At 39.0% G+C, this 19,030-nt stretch overlaps 1 long non-coding RNA gene across 1 annotated transcript in view; it reads left to right on the top strand.

Moving 5' to 3' along the window:
- Window positions 1-375: 375 nt before the first annotated feature.
- LOC141728332 (uncharacterized) overlaps window positions 376-19,030 on the top strand; it is a 55,947-nt gene continuing 37,292 nt past the window's right edge. The window contains exon 1 of the long non-coding RNA XR_012579253.1: window positions 376-507. This is a non-coding gene — a long non-coding RNA (uncharacterized LOC141728332). The remainder of the gene's footprint in view (window positions 508-19,030) is intronic.

The raw sequence follows: 19,030 nt of genomic DNA on the forward strand, positions 1-19,030 counted from the left end.
GAGAAGAACCAACCTAGGGGAAGGTGCATCTTGATATTGCCCTAACAATGCCCTTTTCCCTGGTACCTGTCTGCAAAATTTGTGGGTGGTCTCCTGAAAGGCAGTAGGCTGGGACATGCGTCTTTCCATGTGCTTAAGAACCTGTGTATAGTCAGGGTTCTCTGATGTCCTACCAAACTTTCCTGCCTGGCAAATGTCAAAATGTGTTAAGTTGGCACTTCCAGTTTTAATCTGTGAATGGGTAAATTACTTCCTCTTGAATCTTTTTTGCAAGCCTTTGTTGAGTGACTGAAATAAGAGCAGATTGTGCAAGCCTCTGCCAAGAAATTTAATAATATTAGTACTAAATAACAACATTAGCTTCGTTCTCAAGGAAGTGCTTGCAGTTAAGACAGGCAGGTTATGACAGCATGCAGAACATGACGTGTGAATTAGTCATCCTTCTCTGCTCCTGAAACATTGGCTCTGTTGTAGGTAATAATGCAACCACAGGAAAATCTTCTGAAGGTAAGGTGTATGTTTATTTGTTTTAGAACCTTTGATGGTATATTGACTGCTAAATGATCCATACTGGGTTGTGAGATATTGAACACATCTTGTTTCTGAAAGTCCTGGTTCATGCCTGGCAGATGCTTTCTTCAGTAATTCCATGATGTCTTGCCTTTTACATAGCAAAGTCTTTGTCCTCTTCTTTTTGCATCAGCTGGCATGTGCAGAAAACTGGACAAACAGCTTTTGGCATGTGCTCAATCATAAAGCAACTTTTAGTAAGATTGGTACAAAAAGGCTGATAAAGTGTGTCTTTGTGTTGGATGGAAAATGACTTCTAGGTGTAAACTAAGACACCCCCAAAGTTCTGAACTATTTTGTCCCTCCCATTAATAATTTCAGCTGTTTGTGGTTCATTGAAGCATATGCAGCTTCTCAAGTATCTTTGGCAATTATGGTAGATCTTTGTATTCTAGAGCAGAGATCCTGTTTATGTTAACAGCATTGCTTGCTTGCTGTAAGATCTTTCTGTTCTGTCACATTCATCTTTCATCTCTGTCTTAAAGCTTATAAGCATGAGTTGAAACGATGGAAGCAAGCACCCCTTCACCCAGTTAAACTCAGAAAATCCAAGAATGCTTTTGTAGTCAGGGCAACATGGTTAGAGCTGTAGAGACCATACCCAGCATTCTTCTAACCAAAACCTTTGGACATTATGGTTCTGTCCTACTTGTTGGAAGTTACTGTGAATCACACAATAAGGCCAGAAGAAGTCAGAGGAAGATGTACATGAAAATAACAAATTTGGCTACATTCACATGTACAACTCTTGCTCTTTTGACTTTGTTGCTTGAACAGCCCTTGGGTCTTCCCTCACCTACCATGGCCTCAGTGCAGCTGTCATGGCATGGCTCCACTCAGGCTGCTTGGCACAGCACTTGAGGACCTTGTTCAAATCTGGAGCAATTTCAGTGACTATTTCTGTGTTACCTGGATTCCAGTTTGCTGTAGATAAGGCTAGTGCTCATTATGTGCTGTTGCATGCAGTGTGGATTTTGTTTTAACTAAATAGCTGGAGTCTGTTCTGTGTTCAGTTCAGCCTTACAGCTATGCTACAGCAATACTAGAATATTGTGACTGTTTATTGCACACATACAACAAAATGTCTACTACATCATATTTCAAATTAAGTGACACTATATTATCTTGTCTTAGGCTTTTCGTAGTGGGGATGCTTGTTACTCAAGGTTAGCTGGTAAAACTGCTGTCTCTAGTTTAAGCTGCCATAGGTAGAGACACAAAGGATGTTTTGAGCTATCAGTTCCAGGATATACCTGTAGGGACAGCATTTAGGGTACATGGAAGAGGTCATACTTTGACTATTGTGTGAGTTTAGACAACCAGTCTAGCTAAAGCCTTAACTTTAAGATGGCTAATGTAGTTTGGGTGACTCCATACATAAGCTCTAATGAGGCAAGCCTTCCAGTGAACTGAAGAAGAATATAAGTTCTCAACAGTCTCTTGAGCAGAGCAACAATAAATATGGTGAGCAAAATAGATGCAACACAAATACATCTTATGAGTCAAGCTAAATGTTTTCCTTTTCCAATAAAAACAAAATGATGAGGCAGTGAAGCTATATTTGGTGGTGATTTTAGTAAAACATTTGTCAGACTCCCTCATAGCAAATGTTATACTCTGCTAAAAGTTTTATGAAAAGATCTTCACTAAAGTGACTGATAAACAGAAATGCTTTGTATTGTAAAGGAGTCTGTGGAATCAGAAAGAGGAGCAAAGAATCCATTAAGAATGGTGAGAAATGAGATTCAGTTTAAGTCAGGCTCTGAGTGTACCTCACTTAACACAAGCTGTTGTATTTTGACACTTATATTTCTTTTTCAAGTGATTTTCTGAAACTGATTTTCTAGTTTCTTTTCTACACCCCGTTCCAGCAAAACTCCTGACCAGTACCTGTTTTTTAAAAATAAGTACAGTTCTATTAGATCAGACAGATAGGTTTTGGGTCCCTCTATCAGAGCTCCTGTGTCCTGCATCCTGTAGGAATAGATCTAATCAAAACAGATTTCTGGATTGAAAGGCATTTCTAAAGGAGTGAAATGATCAGGAGGATGAAGGGAATGAGTGCTGAGACAGAATGGGAATTTCATTCTGCAACTTGTTTTCCAGCAAGACTGAAACCCATTGCAGTTAATGAGATCAAACAGATGTTTGTAAATACTTTCCTTTCTGTGAAACCTTGAAAAAATTTCAAATTATTAGGAGTGATCGTAAGAAAAATGAAGCTTAATTTTTGTATCTGTACTTCAGTTTACACTCTTCTTCCTTTTTTCTAGTAGTGTGATTTTTTTTCTTTTTTTTTTTCTTATGATTGTTCCTTTATTGATTTCCCTTAGCTTTACTAGCGTGGCAAATCTGAGTCTTCTGGTCCAAATGACCTATATCCATTTACCATCAATACTGTTCCAACTCCAGGCTTCCTGACACCATTTTAATGTGAATTCCAGACATTAGCACAGCACTGCAACATTGATCTGACTGATGCATATTAATACACAATGTGAACACACGCAGATGTTGACCAATCTTTTCTTTAAACCCTCAAATATTTTTCTTGTCAAGATAAAATATTGATATGTAAAGTGTATTTTCCAGAAGAGCGGGTACATTTAGTAAAATCACCATTTATTAAAAAAAAAAAAATTAAATCCTGTTTGGGAAAGTAGTTAGGCACATACTTCAGTTATGTTGACTGAAATTTAAAGTCATACCACCACACATCTAGTGGAACTCTTTCTTGCTAAATTCCTACCCACCTGAAACAGTTAATCCCAGTACACTGAGCCTCTGTGGTATTTAACATTTTTGTCTCAGTGGACAGCTATGTTTTCTGCCTCCCAAAGTGTTGTTTGTGGCAATTTGAGATTTTTTTTCCACTTTGTTTTGATTTTTCTTTCTCTCCCTCCTATGAATGACACAAAAGCATTCCTTTATCAGCATTGTCTTTTTGACTAACAGCAATGTTGTCAACGTAATCGTTTGGCTTTACCTGACATGGTGGACCAACATAACAAGCACATTCAGCAAATAGTGTATCTCATATAGCACTGTTAAAAGACACAGTGTCTTTATAATGGCAACTAGAACTTGCAAGTTGTAGGGATATTGTTCCTATAATCACCTATTTTTTAATAAGTCCTGAAATCAATATTTATCTGGAGTAATACCAGTTCAGATGTACCAACTGCAGGCATATTTCATGTCTATATTACACTGTAACTTTAATGGGACATAAACTTCAACTATACAATAGGAATGCATTCAAGAAGTGCCTTATATATACAATTGTTAGATCCCCTTTGGACTGAGCAACGTTTCACAGATCTGATCTTGTATCCTTTTTTCACAGATATGTGAAAATCTGTCTGGTCACACTGGTGGGTGTCAGAGGTTTTGTGGAAATATGGGGAGGAGGATAACAAGCATGGAGACTTTGCAGCTTTGGGTATTATTGTTTGTTCCAGTGGACCACACTGGTCTTACAAGTAGTATAAGAATGGAATTACTGTTTACAGTGAAACACTTACTGACTGAATTTCAACTCAGAAAATTAAGCCTAACTTACTCAGTGCCTCTGGCACTTCCAGAACAATATTCATAGAATCATGGAATGGTCTGGGTTGGCAGGAACCCTCAAATGTCATTTAATCCAATGAGAAGGGACACCTGCAATCAGGTCAGGCTGCTTAGAATCCCATCCAACCTTTTGTAAAAGTTCTTCAAGATTTGTTCCTCTATATGATTAAGAATTCATTTTGTTTCCCTGCATGAAACATGATCTTTTGTCACACTTCATCAGCATAGCAATTCTGGTCAGAAAGTAAATAAGAGATAGAACAGTACATAGCCAGAAAAAGTTAGAATTTCCTCAGTATATGACTACTTATGGCTACATATTTTGTCAATAGCTCCACAGAAAAAATTTCCATTTTCTTTTAATGATAGTGCAGTTGTATTCAGCCTTTTCAGTATACAGCCATGGGTTTCCTTTTTCATTGCTGGTTGTTCCTACTGAGGAGGTAGGTTACTATACAGAGCTACCTGTGTGGTCTCTCGAGGTACTAAGCACTATTTTTTCCATGCTTTGCTGATGAAAAGTCTTTCAACATTTCTGATAATTTGAGGAAATGTTCTTCCTTATACTTTGGGCACTTAAGTAAGACTTCCATATTATTTTACTTTTTTTCCATCAAGTTGATTGCACAAGTTCTCCAAGCTGAGCTTTTTATCTTCAGTTTCCATCTCTTGTTTATAGTGTTTGATACTGTACTTAATAAAATTCTGACATAGTCCTAAACATTTAATTGTGCAATAGTTCTAGGAAAGAACTGTAGAGGTGGCCTGATTTAGTTTTGCACTGCTTCTTCCAGAGACCTGTGTGTTATGTATACCTAGGTGTATATATAAACCATACTTTGCATGTTTTCTGCTTGGAACTGGAGAACAACTCCTCAAGAGCTGTTGGAAGAAGGTAATAATGGCATAAAATTGTGTTAAAACCATGGACTGCTGTTGCATCAAGATTCAGGAAACACCTGTTGTTTTGACCAAAATGACATGAATATCTGGCCATTAGTTTCTCTATATTTATTAGAGGTGGGAGTACCCACACAGGATAAATACTTATTAAGTGAGAGATATCTTGAAATACAGCATTACTCAGGTAGAGAAGGCAGCTCCTGAGGGATGGAAAGTCAGTGGAGGAAGCCCTGACTGCAATAGCAAAAGGAAAGACAATGATCCAGAAGAGCATTTCTGGAACACATGGCAAACAGGCTAGAGGGTAGTCATGGGTGAGGATTATAGAAGAACTGGGGTAAATCTGGACATAGCAATAGGTTTTTCTGAAGAAAACAAAAAAGTCAAAGATGACACCAAGAGGCTAGGCATGAAGAGCATGGAAGCCATGAGCAGGAAGCCAAGAGCATAGAACAGCCATGAGTAGGGATCAAGTCACAGATTTTCTTGGTAAACAAAGAAAGAGTACCAAGTATGGCATATAAGGCTGCGTAACTGAGACTCCCTTGGTAATGAAAAGATGGTCGAAGTCATCAGAGTGGTGAGTGAAATTAGACATGAACACTAAATGGAAAAGTAGAAGGAAGAATACCAAAAAAAGCAAAGGATTAAAAAAAGAAAAAAACCCAAATTTTCAAAATTATAAATGGAGGTTGTAAACTGGATTTATTTGACCTCTGCCTCCAAAGGGGAGTGCTAAACCACAGCAGTCAGAGAAAAGTCAGAATGAATGAGATGAGAGGACCTATTCCGATGCTTTGGAGATTGCTATTCTGCACGGGAATGTACAAAGGCAAAGGAAGTAATGGGTAAACCACTGAAGCACAAATGAGGCTGCTCTTTCACTGTAGCTAAACTCTGCAGCAGTGTTAGGGAAAGAATGTGCAAGAATGGAATGAAATTGCCCAAACAAGAATTTTTGCAAGTTCACAGGATATTTTCAGACTATGGGCCCTGGGCTAAAAATTTTGGCAAAAAAGAATGTATTGTACTTCGGACTTCTCTTAATTAATGAAGAGGAAGATATGATACATCTTGTAGAATGTAGATCCTGGATTATGCTATCATTTATTTTCAGTTGTTCCACTTCAAGATTATTTATCTAATTATCTATATTATTTATCTATTTTCTAATTTCCTCAGGGTTGTCTACTTTAAATTCAGCTGTTATTAGGGCTTATTGCTCTGAGCGATTAGAAAAGCTAGCAGACAATTCATACGCAGAACATTTTACATATCCACTGCTGAAAATTAACTAGGAAAACTAGGACCTATTTATAGTGGAATTCACACTCTTTCAAACTTATTCTTTGACATATTAGTTTCCTAAGTCATGATACAACTATGGTTTATCACTTTGGTCTGTACAATGAGAAGTAGCAATGCCCATTCACTGTGGTCTGGTGACACCACAATACTACACACCAGGACACACTATCTAGGTCCTGCTTATCAAACTCTAAAGCTGAGAGAGGCCAGGGATGGATGCAGATAACACCTGTTGCTCTCCACAACCATGTGTCACAGATCACTCTTTAGCCCTGTACACTGGCATTGGCCGTAAAGCAGCAACTGAACACCATAAATTTGTTCTAAGCAAGTCCTAAAAAAATTAATTTTCCTTTTAAAATTCCAAGTTCAGTATAAAATTCATCTTAATTGCAAGAGAATAAAAAGTGGTGGGGGCTGCAATTTTTGGATGTTGTAAAAACTGGGATGTTGGTTTTGGAAAGAGAGAGAGAAGTTTCCAAAATAGAAACATGGCATTTAACTTGGTTAGTCAATGAGAGAAGATAAAAACCCCTCAAAGGAAACATGCAAATAAAAGAAACTTCTCTAAATCATTTAAGGTTTCACAGACAAAAAAAAAAAAGGATAGTTGCATGGGAAGTGACTGTACAAAACTGAAATATTTCCATATTCTGTATCTGAGATCTTGGTAGAGTTGCTGTTGTTTGCAGCATGTGTGCATGCCGAGGAACAGGCCCTGCAAGCTCCAGCAGGACATAGCTACCTATCCTGACCTTGTTCTTTGAGGCAGTCCAAGTCACAGGAGGTGGCATGAAATGGACCTAGCTGCTCCCCGCATGCTCTTGCCAGAGGTATTGGGGGAGTTACAGTGAGTGCCCTGGGCAGATGGAGACACTCATATGCTCCCTATGATCACTGGGAACATCCCTCAGGAATCCACCTTTGGAAATAGTCTCTTAGTGGAAACAATTAATCAATGCTGCCATCTCAGGACTGTGCCTATCCACACTTTCCAGATCACAGTTAATAACATGTAGACAGGCTTCAGCAGCCAAGGAGACACATCGGAGAGAAACACATCCAAACAAACACACTTAAATTTCTTTAGAATAAAAAAATACTACAGAGGACAAGTTTAGCATCTTAGATGATTATCAAGCAAGAGCTAATTCTTTCACCAAAACAGCTAAATAAAGGCTTCAGTATGTACAGTGTTGATTCAGTGAGACTGAGCCTTTGAAGTCTGTCACCAGCTTTGAATCCTGAGAAGTCTGTTTCTGTCCATGTCACTGCCACCCACATGTGTCTAAGCGTCTGTCTGTGTCTGTGGTTTTGCTTTAAATTGTCAGTTTTCCTCAAGGCAATCAATGCATCATCTTCAGGACTCTGCAGTGAGCAGCATGGGGAGCTATGAATAGCCATTCCCTGGGGAGCTGCACACTGAGTGTCACTGAAGGGAGCAGGGAAATGTGGATCCTTGCACTGCAAGTAGCCCTATATATGGAAAGGGATTTGCAGGAGAGAAAGCTAGATTACAGAACCAACATGCAAGGCACTTGGGCTGTGTTTGTGTCTTCAGTCAGCTGCGTTTCAGCCTTACTCCACCATGCCAGTAGGAATAATAGCTGATCATTGGTATTAGTAACTAAAATCATGTATTCTGTCACATTTTTCTCACAGACCTTCAGGTAAGGCAAATATATCCATTTTGGAGTAAAAATAACAGAGCTTTTTATTTTGGTGTTTACATACAATATCTTCCAGTATTTTTAAAGATAAAATAATAATCATATGAAACATAAAATAAACATATTCAAGGAATTCCATGCTGATATATCAAGCACAATTTTAACTCTCAAGAGACCTGAGAAACATTTATGAAGACAATAATACATTTAAATGCTAATGTTCAGGTATGATACTAGCTAATATTTTTCTTGTCACAAGATAGAGCTTTATTTGCCATTTTGTTGCAATTTCAATTTGCTAGAGCCATGAAATGCTATCTGCATTGGAAATCTTAGCCTATTGCACTTAGTAAAGTTAATGAAGTCACAAACTCATTTAAGAGGGTGCAAAAGGCCGCTCTTTACCCTGATCGAGTGTGTGAAACCCAAATACACTTTCAGAATACTGAGTAGGTACGCTACAGGGTGGTTTTTAGGCCAATCAATGTCATTGCTTCATTAGCATATATATTTCAGTTACCTGATGAACTTGCGTTTAAGCACTTGATTCTGCAAATAGTTTTGTCCTCTGCATGCTTTCAAGGGCCTGTGTCTTTCCCTGTATAGGTAGGACTGAGAGCCCAGAACAGAAGTGTTATTTAAATGTTGAGGCTGGTGCTAATCTTCACTCAGCCTAACTAGTGCTCTCACAGTAATATACAGAAGCTCCAGGACAGCAGATGACAATGTTGGTCTCAAAGGAGAGTCTGGTACTACAAAAGATTCTTATGAGAGTATCTCTAAGACTTGGCTTAGACAGATGGGTGATAAAAACAGTCCTCATAAATTAGGGGTACTTGTTCATATTCCATTCTATTGCAGCGCCTAATGTTTGTTCACTACTGGCTCTAGCCAGATGTTTTCCTGACTGTTGCTAGCCCACTTCAACTTATTCCAGGTAAAATGCTCTTCCCTTGAGGAATTTCAGTTCACTCACAAGGAACTGAAAACTAGGGACGAAAGCAGGTAACCTTCCACTTGTGAAGGTTATAAAAGTAGGGTCCTTTATTCAGAGATTATGGGCACAATAGTGACTTAAATGTAAAGGTAAGATTTATGTCACTGCTGTGGCTGGATAATATGAAAGGATCAGTTTTTCTGTCATGAGAATTGCGCCATTTTAACTATTTTTCACTGGATTAAAAAAATTGGTTTAGCTTCTTAAAAATGTAAGAACATGCTAACATTGAGGTAATGGAATAAATTAGTTTTAGATGCTACTGCAGTATTATGTAAAAGGTCACCTTTTATTACAGCAAAAACTGAAGAAGGCAACCTGAATCCTTAAAGAAAATGAGAAAAAACCCTTCATGGTCTAAGACACTGTCCTACATGAAGTATTTTTGTTTTCAATTGGTCATTCATGATTAGGAACATCAGAATGTGAGCGAGATCTTTGTTTCTTAAGTGTTCATCTGTTCCTGCCACTTTGTGCACTCTCATAAAAAGGCTTACATTAAGCCCCCATGGAAGCTATTCATGCATTTTTATTTGGCTAAGAATCATGTTCTGTCTTGGTTTTCTTACTGCAAATCCACCTCAGGTTTCCTATAAACAGGCTCAGTAACTTGGAAAAGCAAGCACTGGCATACTTCTTATCCTTTGAAAAGCATTTTGTACAGTCATCCCTAGCCACACATGTTAAAGGGTTGCTTAACCATTGCTCTTTTTATAGCAATTTGTAGTGTACAATAGTAAGTTATGGTGTCACTAGCAGAAAACACCAGAACAGGGAGTCCTCAGAAAAGTCAGGGGTCTGTGGGTGGGTGCTGGTGGGTGTCACCAGTGGTTTCTTCCCTGACAGAGCAGTCCCATAAGCTGAGGTGGTATGAGCCATAAATTCAGCAGGTTTTCATATGGATTTTGGGGTTGATGGGTCAAACCTTAGCCATTAGCCTTAGCATGAATGACTTCTATGGAGAGAAACAGAAGAGGGTAATGAAAAATGCAGCTTAAGAGAAAGTGCAGTTTATGGCAGTGTCTCCATGCTCGCCTGTGTGTCCCAGCTGCTTTGCCTGAGGCTCATGGTGGCAAATGATGGTTACATGGCAGCTTAAATTCCTCTTAGCGCTGTCATGGACTCCAGGTGTTGGAGGTTGCTCACATGATGGCATCTCTGGCAGTGTGGACCAGCTCATGGCTTCTCAACGTCATGATATTTAGCAGTTCCTGACCAGATCTGGCTGAGGGAACTCAACTTCTCCCTCATATTCATTCAAGGATGCATCAGCAGAGTGATGCAAAGCAGACAGATGCTCCAAAGTACAGAATGACATCACAGTAACCACTGCAGGAACAAAGGTTTACTGACTACTTTGCTAGTCCTTAAGTTTTAGTTCCCCTATGAAGCCCTCACTAGAAGGCCGAATTCTCCATGTAGCCAAAGGAGTGTGCTCAGTGCCTAAGGCAGCTACATCAGGAAACAGCTCTGCAAGTAAAACTCACAGAGCCCTTCTGTAATGGAGATTTTTCAATATTTCCTGAAGAGTCTTCTACATAATAAGTGGATTGTGCCCATTCCCACTCTAGTTATTGCTGGACAAAAATTGTCCTTGGAGTCCTCAGAGATGTGTATTTCCACTTTAAAATATAATGTTACCACATTAAAAGACTGAAAAATGTGTACTCATTGTAAATTATATTTTTTATTATTGACTAACATTTCTTTTTACCTGTAAGGAAAAATTATTCAGAAAAAAAGTAAATTTTATGCCTATCTGGAAAGACAATGACTCAATTAGTTATAAGCCTACAGATTATCAACATTAAAAAACTCTACAAACAAAATATGGCTTCTTTAGCTTCCCTGAGCTGAATAAGGTGCAAGTACTAGAAAAGATCATAAATCTCTCAAAGTCAATGCTCATGAAATACCTCCTGCTTGATTGTGGTATAAAGCAGAGTCTGAGATAATAACCAAGAGAGTGAATACAATACAGATGGTGGCAGAATGCCTCTCAGTCAGGTTCTTCCCATTTAGTCAGGATGGAGAACCAGGGAAGTCCCCAGTGTTCTTCTTGCCATGGACCTACTCCTCAGTTTTTGTCACAGTGTGAGTGAAGAAAAACTGTTTTGAACCTGTGCCTGGTGCTTTGCAAACCAGAGACAGACCATGGAGTGGCAATGAGCCAACTTCTCTAGCTCAGTATCACATGCACATTCACCTGTAATGGGAAACCCAGAGATTCCACTTTAGAGTTGTATTTATTTATTCTCTCATAAGTGTTCCTTACTCTCATGCTTTTTTTTTTTATTCCTCCCTGAGAGAACTTTCAGGAGAAGTCATAGTGTCGATTGCATTTTGCCCCAAAATCACCTTGTCCAGAAGGATTTGCAATTTTTTGCACAGCACTCAGTTCAAGCAGCACTTGTGTAATGTAAGGGCAGATAAATTTTCAGTGCTCATGTAGCATCTAGCAAAGATGGACACTCCACCACCTCTCTGGAAAACTTGTGACTCTGCCTTTTCATGATGAAAACTTTTCTCCTTAAATTCCAGCCGAAACTCTCATGTTCCAACTCGTGTCCATGGGTCTCTTCTTCCCACCATGCACTATTTTGAAGAACCTGTCTCCATCACCCTGCTAACCTCCCTGTAGACACTGGGAAGATGCTGTTCTGCTGAAACCATGTCTGCTCTAGGCTGAAAAAACTCAGCTCCCTTATCCTCTCCTCTCCTCAAGAAGCTCAGGGTGGAGGAAAAGAGTGGGAAGGAAATTGTTGGTCCATACTATGGGGCCATTGTGCTGTTGGGGTCTCTCCTTGTTTAGCCCCGAAGCAGAAGAGAGTAAGTTGTGCGTAATGGCATGGCAAAAATTACATTTTTAACCAACAAACAACTTCTTGAAGTAGAACTTCACAAAGTAGAAGACCTACACTGAAACAACCTCTATCAAGGAGCTGAAGGGAGATTTACAGTCACTTCATGGTTCTGTAAAATGATTTTAATAAACCTGGAAGTTTATCAAGCATTTAGGAAAGTTAGGAAAAAAAATGGTTCAGTGCAACAAAGCTGTTGTGCTGCAGCTAAAAATATATTTTTAAATGAATGCTGCATTTTTTAAATTAAGAAATTGGACAAAGTCCTACAGAACCCTGTTTCAGGTTTGGCATTAAGCCTCCAAAAATACTATTATGGTCAGTCTCTGCTACTGAAACATTTATTATGGCTGGATGTAGGCAGGCTTGGTCAATGTGAAAGATGCTTCTAATCTCCTATGCTCTTGATGAGTATGTTTTTCACCATGTTCCAATTCAGTAGTCTGTCTCACTGGAGAACAAGCTCCCCACCCCCATCCCATCAGATTTTATTACTTTGCTCACAGATTTGTATGAAGGCTATTTTTGTTCCTAGCAGGGTGCAAGGAATTTTTTTAGATAATTACTATGCTGGTGTTGCTTGTCTGTGTTTTATTTGGGATATGTTTAAATTTATAAGTTGATAGAAGTGAATTTTCTGTTTGATCATTAAATGGTATGAAAATTGGTGAAGTAAGACCACAAAAAAATAAAAAGGTAACATAAACATCTGATACTGTTGGAAAAAAAATGCCTTCAGAAAAGTAAGAGTAAAAGAATATCTTATAATTATTTCCTCTATGGGACTGGAAACTGAAATAGATCCTATAACCTCTTGCCATTATTTAGTCAAGGTTCTAATTACTGTGTGGCATGTTGATCTATTATGCACTGTGACGGAGCTCATAGCTCGTATTAAGAAGTCTAGCTCTCCTTAATAGAACAGAAGTACCTTAGGCTTAAAGAGTGAGCTGCTGCTTCATGAATGGGACCTTGTATAGTCATTTACTTCATACCTCATTGCCTTGCCCCAAAGAAATTAGTCAACTCATATTTTGAGATGTTGCTGAGTACAGTGGCTATACCTCTAGGTTTTGAGAAACAGACACAAATTAAGCAAAAATATAGTATCTCCTCTAACATTCCTGAGAGCTTTCTCCTTGTTTACAACACACACAAAAAATTCTGCATATTCAAGTATTTTTTATTCTCTTGTGCTATTTTCTTGCTTGTGCTATTTTTCTCTTGTGCTTGATTTTTGAGGGTAAGAAGAAGAACTAACTACGTGCCTATTGTTACTCTAATGGCTTTCCATATTCTGGTCCTTTTTAAATCATGTTTTACTGCAAAATACTTGGAGCAGGAAATTATGATAAATTTCAACAGTGCACCTAACAAAGACACTGCTTCTTGAGGGAACAGCTGGTCTTTGCTGCAAGTCTAATACAAAGAATATTCATGCACTGTTATTAATTAAAATAAAAATAAATAATTACTGCAGTTCAAAACTTGCTTTAACACATCTTCCAGAATTGCCCTCTTAAAAATTATTGGAAAAAAGTATCAAGAAAGTTAATGGTCTTATATGAAAAATACTTACACTGATCTTTCTAATCACTGTAGATAAAGCAATTCTCTCTTCTAGCCCTTGTCTCTGCATGTGTGTGAAGGAAGGCTCATTTCTCAAAGCATAAATTTACCACATCTTAGCATCTGTTTCTGTAGCAACAGCTAAAAGCACAACTCCAACATAAACGCAGTGTACACAAACCAAAGTGTTTATCTTTACTTTAGAAGGATGTTTGCTAATCCCTGTGAGAATACAGAGATAATATAAAAAAAACATTATGTACCGTAAAGCTCTGACAAGGGGAACACCACCTACTCTTTAAAAATTGAATTGCTCTTGGTTCCAAACGATCCTTATGAAAGCACAGTAATTATTAACATGGCACCTGTGTCTGTGTCTGAGGGAAAGGTAGCTTCTCTGAGATGTGTTTTGAGTGCCAAAAAAAGGTGCATATAAACCCAGACATTTATTTTTTTTCTTCCAACTTTCAGGCTCATGCAGCACATTATTTTGATTAGTCAGCTCATGTGGTTGAGGGTAATTTTTGAGTTTGATCTTTCCAGCTTTTCCAATTAAAGCAGGCTGATTGAAACTGCCTTTATAATTATTTCAAAGTTTCATGAATAGGTGCACACATGCACATGAACCCAGGTCCACACACAGGCCTCCATGACTTCAGGAGCTCTTGGATAGCAAATATCACTCATCTTCCCACACTGTTAGTCTTTAATTATCAAAGTTTCTTCAGGAACCTCCATGTACTATTGTTGAAATTTCATGTATTTACGGATGCACAATGATTTTTACAAGCCTTTGTGGTCATTTTTATATTTTGTTCTTGAATCCAGCATGTCACACATTTCTAAAGAGAATGAGAAAGTTTGACCAGCTTTCCCAGAGCTGATCAAGACATCAATGTGTAAGAGCAGGCAAATTCAGATTATCCTTTCTTTCTTTTGTGAGCCGAAATGGAAAGTGTTACTGAACAGCCTTGTGTTTTTCTAACAGGAAAAGAAGAAGAGACCTAAAAAATTCTCTAAGTAACAGTGCAGGAGAGCATGGTGTTGACTTGTTATGCTTCTAAGCAATGTAATTTAATACATGAGGGAGACGCCCTTAGTCTGCTGGTGACCATCAATATTTCTGACACAAATACAGATTTTACACAACAGAACAGTTTGATCCCAATTTTAGATTAAAAAAAATTATCAAATAAAAGAATGAACTTAACAATTACACAGCATCTAGAATCTTACATCACAAATAGAAATAACCCAGATTCAGAAATAACTTTCAGGCACATCAGTCAATCAAATAAGGATGCTACTGAAAAAAGATCTAAATATCTGAGTCACAACAAAGACAACTATTTTCAGAGAGGGCTCTGCACATTCTGTTTGCAGCTGCAACCCAGCCTTAAAAAGAGAGGTCAGCTGGGTTTGGAGGGAATCCAGCATGAGAATCTGAATAAGCTCTCCAGCCTAACCCTCCAGCTGAATATTAGCAGGTCAAGTCAGATCAGGATTTTAGTCCATTGTAGGCATCAGGGGAGTTTTGAGGTGTCTCGACTGTACATCTGAGCCATAAATCAATTTCCATTTGGGTCAGCTGAGCAAAAACATGTGTCATTTGTTTTCTTGCTGCCAATTTCCAGAGCACTTCCAAAGAAGGGATGTAATGTAATGTTTAAGACTTAAATGGTATAAAAAGTGATATTTTTATTCAGATGAGTTGTATAAACTAGTGCTTAAAGAACTCTTAGGTGCATTCAGTATCTTATGAGCACAGGTACTACAACATGAGAAGTCAGAAGGGGGAGAATCCGGGGGTCAGTTCTTCACCTGGTATAAAATAATATACATACACTGACTTGCTGTGTTTCAGATCCACTGAAGAGTTGAATGGTAGTGTCAGAGATTAATTTTAAAAGAAAAAAGAAAAAAAAACCCCACAGAAATATAGAATCTGTGATTAAAGGCTTAAATTTTGATGGGGAAAGACACACAGATAACCTTGTGGAGGCACTTACTTCTCAGGCAGACTGACCTTTTCAGATGGCATGAACAGAGCAGATCTCTTCCATGTTAAAACTGTGATAGCCCAATGGTGAAGTTTTCCCACAGAGAGAAAATGCAGAATGCTACAGGCTCTCTCATGCAGTGCAGTTTGGATAACAAGAACAGGTGGGATGCTGAAATTATTTTGATTTAAGCCAGAAGTGAGACACACAGTATTTAAAGGGAGAAGAAGTAAGTAAAGGGTCATAATATCAAGAGAAATGGCAAATTCTCCCTCTCCCCATATTTGCAAACTAAGCTGAAAACTTTGGTAAGTTGGAGTTTCTGCAAATGCATCTGAAATAGCATGGTGTATGATTTAATGACTCCTGGCTGCCATCTCAGCTGGGGTGGGAGTCTCCAGATAGGGCAGTGGGGACCAGCTTCCAGAAGCACATGACAGAAGGCTATAGGCAGCTTCTGCTATAAATAAAGACATAGCCACCCTCAGTAAGAGGGAATCTGAGGATCTGTGAAGTTGTGGACATGCTGAAGAACTTATTTCTTCTGCTGTTTTTAGAGTGAGAAACAGCTCAATGGAAGGCTGTTTCCTCTTACTGTTTGAATGACAACCTGTTGCACTTCTTTGAGCCCTTTGCATCTCACTTTGTTTATGAAGGCAAGCAGTTATGTCCCACGTGGGCTTGCTGTGTGAAGAAATGTCTTTGTCCCAATTTAAACACATCTTTTACACTCAGGTAAAAAAAAAAAAAAAAACAAAAACCAAAAAAAAACAACAGAAAACTCCACAGAGTTTGTCACAAACAGAAACTCTACTTTCTTTAATTCCTTGGAGATTCATTGGACTTTCAAAGAACTTATTACATCTTCCTTCACCTGGCAAAACATTAGCTATTGTGAAGGAGATGTCTTCTCCCTGAAGAATGATTTCTGTTTGCCCGACAGGAATGGAGCACTGCTGTGGACCTGGGTGGCACATTCTCACAGAGATGTTCTGATTTCCATGTGTGCCAGAAACGATTTTTATCAGGATAATTCGTGGCTCTTACCTTTGCATAAAGACAGCTCATCTGATGCATTCTGAGGAATCTGGAGGAATTACCTCTGATCTTTCCATTATACATACATCCTACAGGTGTTCTCTAACTGCCACAGGCAAAGCTCTTACCCACATACGGGTATTGTTTTATAATTTGAAAGAGTGATGGGCGTACTTCTGCTGCATCCCATGGCATTCGGGGAAGAATTCAGTTTCCCTGAGGCTAAGGAATGACCCAGGGTTCCCTGCTGGAGGAACTGGCTGTTGGATCACAGGTTTAGGATGGTTTAGTGTAGCTGAGATCTCTGGTATGTAGGAAATACTGGAGAAGATATAGCTGCAATCCAAAAAAGAGTCATAAAAAGGGAGACTCAAATCTAAGCATTGATCATGGAGAAGGAGATTTGCATGACAGCATTAATGTGAAGATCATAAACTCCTAACTGGGTTCATAACACTGACTTTCCAACACTTACCAATTCAGACAAATATACTATCATAAACAAAGCCTGGGGACAGTCAGACACAGAATGTGGAGATATGTACTTCTGAAAATGTAACTTTTTCCTAGAAAATAATCTACTTAACAGATCTTCTAAAAACAAGGCAGACAGGAAGAGGGTCATTGAAGAAGCAACGAATATGGTTATTGTCAAGGTAAAATATGTGTTAAATATGTTTCTGGACAAGCCAAATGACCTTTGCCTGCTGGCAATTTTCTTCAGCAGAAACTTAAACTGTGTTTTAAATAGGAAATTAGATTGCCCCCCAAGGATGACAGAACTTGTCTTTCTATCTGAAGTGCTATTACTTGGCCCAGCAAGTTAAAATAATTTAAAAACCATAATAAATTATCTAGCTTTTTAAAAAATGAATGTTTTTTGTAGAGTTATTCAGAATGTGTTTACAAAATGTCCGTTGAATTTATCAATGACAATGCTTACAGTTTTTAAAACATTTATTCAGCAAAACGATATGACCATTGATAACACAAGAAGGGAAAAGTGAGGTTATTCCTTTGTCTTCATAAAATCAATAAAATGGATGAAATGAGAGCTAAATCTAAAACACTCTACCACTGGAGATATCTATACTCAATACAGACATTCTCAAAAATTCATGTCTGTTTTTTCTGACAGGCACAGTAGTACTACACATTTTTGGAAATCTAGTCCAATGCAGATGACATAGGGGGCTTTGAAGATTATACATTCCCATTGCTTCCTCTTCTGCAGGTGTCATTGATGTCCTTACTTCCTTGAGTTTCATATGATCTTAGGTACATGACTTTTTACATGTCTGCTCCTTCATCTGGTTTTATTCTCTAGCCCTGATGGTTACTGTGTGAAAGGTCTGATGCTCACCTTACCTCCACATGCTTCAGAAGTGTCACTTCATTTGCCCCAGTCTAAAGAAAATCTGATATCCAAGGCCTGGGATGCGTGGGAGGGAAGGACTGGTGGCATTTCACAAAGCTGTCGTTGATGGCTTCAGAATGGCACAGGGTATGTAGAGCTCTTAACACACCTGACTAGTGGCAGCAGTGTTATCTCAGTGACTAGGAGTCTGCAGGGCTGGATAGCATCCACCCAAGGGTACTGAAGGAGCTGGCGGAAGGGCCGGCCAAGCCACTTTCAAACAGTCACTAGCAGCTGTGGCTAAAGAGCAAATACATTCCCCATGTACATGGAGAGCCAGAATGAGGATCCAAGGAACTACAGGCCTGTCATCCTGACCTTAGTGCCAGGATAGGGCATGGAGCAAATCATCCCAAGTGCCATTGCACGGCACATGCAGGAACACCAACGGATAAAGCTCAGCCAGCAGTGGGGGGTTGTGAGGGGCAGGTCCTGCTTGACCAACTTGATCTCCTTCTGTGACACGGTGACAAGCTCAGTGGATGAGGGAAAGGTTGTGTTTTCCGCTTGAACTACTGTAAAGCCTTTGACACATTCTTTCACAATGTCCTCCTGGAGAAACTGGCTACTCAGGGCTTGGACAGGTGTAGTCTTTACTCAGTTAAGCACTGTTGGATGGCCAAGCCCAGAGAGTGGTGCCGAATGGAGTTACATCCAGCTGGGGGCTGGGCACTACTGCTGTTCCCCAGGGATCAGTGCTTGTGCCAGCCCTGATTAATACCTCAGTCAATGATCTGTACAAGGGCATTGAGTGCACCCTCAGTCAGTTTGCTGCTGACATGAAGTTGAGTGGGAATGTTGATCAGCTGCAGGGCAGGAAGGCTCTACAGGGGAATCTGGACATGAGTGTGAGATGAGCTGTGGATCTCAGGAGCACAGGAAGAAATGGAAGCTGATTCCTGGGTTTGTTACCTCTGGGTCATTGCAGTGTTACTTTCTACCATAAGTCCTGAAGCAGAGAGAATGGTTGGAGAAACCACAAAGATAACCTCTGAAAATTATTCTGAGTGAACTTCTTTACAGTTATGAATGAAATTATTTGTAGGTAAGGGAAGAGCATAATCCTCAAAGTTCCATGTCCCTTTTGGGCAAGGGAGGAATGAATTTAAATTATGATATTATAG

The sequence above is a fragment of the Zonotrichia albicollis genome, chromosome 2, assembly GCF_047830755.1.
Source record: "Zonotrichia albicollis isolate bZonAlb1 chromosome 2, bZonAlb1.hap1, whole genome shotgun sequence".
NCBI lineage: Eukaryota > Metazoa > Chordata > Aves > Passeriformes > Passerellidae > Zonotrichia > Zonotrichia albicollis.